The sequence below is a fragment of the Spermophilus citellus genome (assembly GCF_964194105.1).
Source record: "Spermophilus citellus genome assembly, chromosome: 15".
Lineage (NCBI taxonomy): Eukaryota > Metazoa > Chordata > Mammalia > Rodentia > Sciuridae > Spermophilus > Spermophilus citellus.
The window spans coordinates 43,788,916-43,794,915 of NC_138195.1; the positions used below are offsets into that span (position 1 = coordinate 43,788,916).

The 6,000-nt window shown below is 52.4% G+C and overlaps 1 protein-coding gene across 1 annotated transcript in view; it reads left to right on the plus strand.

Moving 5' to 3' along the window:
- Positions 1-4,706, plus strand: part of HK1 (hexokinase 1) — a 282,452-nt gene extending 277,746 nt beyond the window's left edge. Inside the window, exon 19 of the transcript XR_014018997.1 lies at positions 4,696-4,706. The gene's annotated coding sequence lies outside the window, so the exon portion shown is untranslated. The remainder of the gene's footprint in view (positions 1-4,695) is intronic.
- Positions 4,707-6,000: the final 1,294 nt, after the last annotated feature.

Sequence of the window (6,000 nt, forward strand, 5' to 3'; positions counted from 1 at the left end):
TGTGCAGAAGTGGCTGCATAGTATGGCTCAGCCCCAAGGAGGCGCCTTCCCCAGATCTGAGGCCATATCAGCCGACGCTTTTCTCCGTGGGACGGGGCGTGGACGCGTCTAACCCGCATACAATAGGACATGCTCTCCTTGAGGTCCACTTCAAGGATCACTCAAGTGCAGTGCCTTGCCTCGCATCCTGTATCGTGACGATGGTGGACGAAGGGGGATAGCTAAGGCTGAACTGTGGCTGTATAGAAATACAACGATAAACAAGTTGGTAACACCCTAAAAGAAAGGCACGGGTCTTAAGGCGATAGAAAAGCACTAGTGTGGAAACCCATCTGCGTGCAATGGTAGGAAAGCCGGCAGAGTGCAAGGGCTTTCCAACACTAAGAGAATAACAAGGAAAGACATGTCGATCCCAGTGCAATGTCCGTAAGACTTGGGGTGCGACGACCATGTCAAAGATTTACTGTTTAATTTGCGCGAGCCAAACTTGAGGTGAGTTGCCATTTTCTAAAGCTGCAAGAGCTTGTATGATCATAGCTTTATCGTGAGCATTGCGGGCCTTGAGGCGACAGAGAAACCACAAGCAGAGAACCATACCGAAGCAACACATTGCACCAAAAATGCCTACCCCCACCCACTCTTTAAAAAAGGAAAAGGCAGAGGATATCCAATCGGTGAATTGACCCAAAGTTACGGGATCGACATGGGTACTGTTCAAGACAGCTATCTGGGTTAGTTGAGACTGGATCATGTCTTCCGCTGCCATGGACCAATTTCCGGCCAAGTATTCGCCAATGATACGGGAGGCATTCCTGGAATCATTAAATCTGACAGAGGTTATACATAAATGTGCACGTTGTTCAACACAGCCCAAAAGCACCAAATCAGCCAATTCTTCTACCTGAGCTTGGAGTAAATCTATTCTTTGGTTGGCAGCTAAAATCCCTGACAAAATATGTTGATTAATTGTATTCTGGGATTCAAGTATGGTGGAAGTTTGTTGAACAACTTGATTAATGGTGGCAGCAGTCTGCACTTGACTGGCCATGGCCACTCCGGCCGTGACCGCTGCAGCAGCAGATACCGCCACGGCTGTCACTATAGCAGCTGTGATTCCAAAATCCCTGCGGACTCTAAGTAGCTCAACAATGGGGAATTCGTCAGGGTCCGCAGTGACTGGGATTGGGACAAAAGTTGGAATTTTCATAACCACCGCTACAGTCCAAGAACCATCCCAACACTCAGATAAGAGACAGGTAACATTAGAACAATCCAGCACCCCTGACGAGGTGTCATTAGCCAAAAGGAGTAAGAACGGGGATTGGACACAGACCATTGCAGGGGGCAATGCGGCATTATATAACAGAGAGTTGAACGAAACAGATGTGAGTCTTTTACCTCGTTCACTCTCCCTAACAGTGCCAGAAACATTAGCCAGCCAACTTTTGGCTCCCAGCAATTGAGCCAGTGCAGAAATATCAGCTGAAGCCCCCTTTTCATTGGAGATCAGCCATTGAAACCAGGACCAACCCACTCCTGTAGAGGAGTTGACACTGTTGTTAAAGTTATAAACATACCTCTTAAGAGAGGGGGAAAGGGAGAAACCTTTAGCAACTTGACGTTGCTCCCAAGAATGATCCTGACAAGGCGTAAATGTTGGGGGGAAACCAAGATTAGGGGTACAGTAAGGAGAGGCCTTAAAATGGGTGGCATTATAAAGACTATTAGAAGAAGGAGGCACTGGGATTAGTACCTCGGAGATAATAGCCAAGGTAGTTGTGTTTAAAGCAGAGCTATTTGCGGGGGTTCCTGAGCCTGTTTGTTCCCCTGAGACTACTTGGCTCAGCACAGCACTGAGAATGCTCCCTGAAACCTGACTGGACCGCAATGGGTCCTCCCAGTTAGTCAAATTCTTGGTCTTAAGACTAATACAATGAGTGTTCCCAAGGCTGAAACAAAAAACTCCTGTGAGATTAACTTGAGATTGATTAAAAATGCTATCCACGTCCCCTCTAGGAGAGGCACAGGGAGCAGACATCTCACATGAGGTAGAGAAAAGAGTGGGGAGGACACTAGAATTACCATGAACCGGCATTGGCATAGGGGGATGAAGAAATGTGACACAATGGGGACAGTGTAATATGTGTGTCACATCCATTTGCCAGACAACCAATGGCTTCAATCCCCGTGGGTTCACTCCATAAGTCCTTTAAGGTGCGATGAGCACGCTCAACAATGCCTTGCCCTTGAGGATAAATATCCTCGTATCCAATTAATATCTCCCAGCAGTTTTTGAAAATCATTTAGAGTTTGGAGATCCTGAGCTCGTATGGTGATTTTCTGTGGTCGTAATTTGTCACACCCAATTGTTGCTCCCAAATACTTAATAGAATCCCCTGTTTGAATCTTTTCAGGTGCGATAAACCACGGTGCAGCAATATCCATCTTCTGTAAAAATCTTTGTAAAGTACTATGTTTCACTTCCAGGCCCTTGGAACGTAACAGGCCGTCTAGGGCCAGAAGAAGCGGACTTGAAGATGCGGCACCCATGACACAACAACAAAAGAAACACAGAAAACAAAAGTGAAAGTACACAGTGCAGCTGCAATAAAATATAAAGCTCTCTCTTTCTTTGTAGAGGAGCTGACCCCGCTTTGATCGCAGATCCCACTTACTGGGACTATCCCCGCTTTGGTCGCGGATCCCACTTACCTGGGACTAACCGGTGCACCACCCCTGACGGCTGAAAGTTCTGGTTCCCGGGTTTCGGCACCACTTGTCGCGACCCCTTGCCCGCAAGAAAGACGCAACAACAGGAATCTTCTTTCAGCCGTTTATTCAGGCCCCTGATGTTTCTTCTTCTCTCTCTCGGACGCCCCTCCCAGCCTTAATAAAGCATCCCAAGCCCCAATGCGAAGCTGCTACGTGGAGCTTTCTCATAGGGTGTTAAAAAATCACGTGCCAACTCTCCCAAATAAGGAGTTGTTTGTCACAGACCACAGCGGAGCCAGCGCCATCTTGTAATGGTGACCACAGTCCGAAGAAACGGCTCACCACAATCCTTTGTGCTGGACCCTGTCCCCCTAGGGCTCTCCTGAGACCTCAAGTGAGCTGAGCCAACAAAGATGGTTTTAGGGGCCTGACAACTGAATCTGTCTGTCCAGTGGGGTGCTATCTGGGGGTGATGACGGCCAGGTGCCAGCCTGTCCCAGACAGGGCTGCACGGCCTGGTCCAAGAGATGGCCCTGCAGGTACATGGCCAGTTGGTGACTGCATGTCACAGAGGAAAGACGGGCACACCTAGGAGTCATCGGTCCCTGCCAGCCACGGGTGGATAAGGGTAGTGCACGCTGCTAGCTGCCTTCTCTAGTAGGTGGGGGAGCCCCAAGTCTTCTGTCTGCCAAGGGGAACCCCTTCCCCCACAAGATGTGATCAATCCACAAGGTCCCACGGGGTACATGTGACAGGGACAAGGAGTGCTGGCCTCACCTGTCTCAGATGCCACTTTGGAGAGCCCCTGTTCCTCAGGGCCCCCTTAGCTTACTGCTCCCACTTTGAAGACTGCCTGTCCTTGTCCCCCGGGTGGTTGGGATTCTGGAATGGATACTTAGGGAGGGGGCTAGTGGCGGGGTGCCAGGTGGGGCTACATTCTGGGGACTGCCGACCTGGGGGAAATGATAGGTAAGTGTGTGTGTGTGTGTGTGTGTGTGTGTGTGTGTGTGTGTGAGAGAGAGAGAGAGAGAGAGAGAGAGAGAGAGAGAGAGAGGTGGGGGGAGGCATTACAAGGTTGGAAGAGAAGTTGCATTCACAACTGGCCCAGGGGACTTCATCTCTGGAGGGACCTACTATGTCCCTATCACCCCTTGCCCTAGTATAGGAGTGGTACAGGTTGGGAGGACCCATCCTTTTTTAGGGGGAAGAGACAGATTTCAACAAAATGCTGAGCCCCTGAACTCTGGCTTAACCTGAGCCCCAGGCCTGGGGAGGAGGGAGTCTTCCTCAGGGGTGAGGACTTCAGGGGTGAGGACCCAGGCCACCGCCAGAGGCCACTCCAGACACCAGGCTCAGACCAGGGAGGTGAGGAAGTCTGTCAGGAGCTCACCTGGTGGCCTCTGGATTCTGAGAGAGATCAGCTGGTGACCCCCGACTTTCCACCCAGCCCCTTCCTTTGCTGCCTAGAACTCGGTGTCCCTTGGTGCAGCCTGAGCCACCAGGCTCCTTCCACTTACAGGTGGGGGCAGGTTGACAAAGTGGCTGGGGCCCTGCAGGTTGGCCGGGAAGCAGGGGAGGATGACCTGAGGCTGACGGGGACTCTACTTTTCCAACCTGGGGATCAAGAGTCCCGGGGTCCATGGGATGTGCTTGCCAGAGGCCGGGTAGGGGAGGCGGCCGCTCAGGTCCCGGGAGCAGCTTTGTGGCCTCTGTTGTGAGGGGCAGCCCCGTGAGCCTCATTTCTGGGGGCCACACGACCTCCTGCCTGTGAACTCCAGCAAGTCGTTTAACCTTGGCCAAACGAGGAGCGTGAGCATGGCTTTCTCACTAGGCTCCAGGAGGTTCAAAGGAGATTACAAATAATGATCGACAATATTTGCTTTATTGATTATGGCCATGAACCAGGCAGGAAGAACCTGTCAGATCAAACATCTGCTCCTTAAGAAAAATGACATTTTTAGTGCCCGTGGGCCAAACCCTGAGCCAGCGTGACCCTGGGGCCTCCAGAGAGCTGCACCAGGAACGGCCGCGGGTGTTGGTGGAAAGGGGAGCCCGGAGACCTGTGGACCTGCTCCTGCTGCCCAGGCGCTGCTGGCTAAGCAGGAGGGAAGTATAGCCTGGGGGCACCAGCTGGGCAAGGTACAAATGCCAGTAGCCAACCTCGGCACCTTGCTCACTCTCTCTGAGCCTCAGTTTCCTCATCTATAAAATGATATGTCAGTAGTATCTATGCCCCAGCGATGCCGTGTGGTTCAGGGAGACACCATCTACTTCTGCACAATTTCAAAGGTCAATGACATTGTTTGGTGCTTTCTTCCTCCCTCACCCTTCTTCTGTTCCTGCCCCAGGGAAGGGAGGTGGCAGAATGAAGGTGGGAAGTGGAAGGAGTCCCTTCCTGCCTCTTGTGTGCAGATGCCTTGGCTTGGAGGAAGCTGCAGGGGCAGCGGATTTAGACCCCCCCCCCCACCACCATGAGTGAATAAGAATAGCCTCAGCCCAACCCCCCAGGAAGGCCCTCCCCTGGGGCACGGGAGAGGGAGGGGGTGTGAGGGTCTTGGTTCCCCAGGATCTGAGAGCAAAGGGGACTGTGCCTCCACTCCTAGGGAGCCAGCAAGGCCCAGGGGAAGGAAAGGACAGTGCTGTGTGACCAGGTCACAGACCTCAAACACCCCCATGGTGGCCTTCCTGCCACATAGGTGGAGGCAGCAGATGGGACCCTGGTGCAACTGTGACCCAGAAAAGTGGAAGAACCTCCCCATCTCCTCTCAGACTGGAGGGGTCAGCAGACAGCACCCAGGAATCCTCCGTGGTGCCCAAATGGACATGTGAGACCAAGTCTCCTTGGATGCCTCATCACTGTGACAACCAATCCCCAGCCACAGGCTCTCAGATGACGGGCAGATTCTGCATCTATCACCAACCTGTGGACTCAACGAAGATGAGGCTGAGTCACAGGAAATGGAGAAAGAAAGTTCTGCTTCTTACACATTTGAATTTAAGGATGGAGATTTGTGCTTCCTACAAGTCCATGCAAAGGATGGGCGCCATGTGCGGGCCATGGCAGGCTCCGGGGCTGCGTCCCATGTAGGTGGGATGCTGAGATGGGAATGGGACTCGCCACCGCTCCCCTGTGCACCCTCTGCAGTTCCCCCGGCCCTTGGAGTTCCCTGCACCACCAGCCCTGTCCTGTTGTCCTCCTGCCCTCCACCTGTTGGGAAAACATATGACGGCAGCAGCACCCCAGAGAAAAACCCCAGCATGGCGTCTAACGACCCTCTTTCTTCTCTT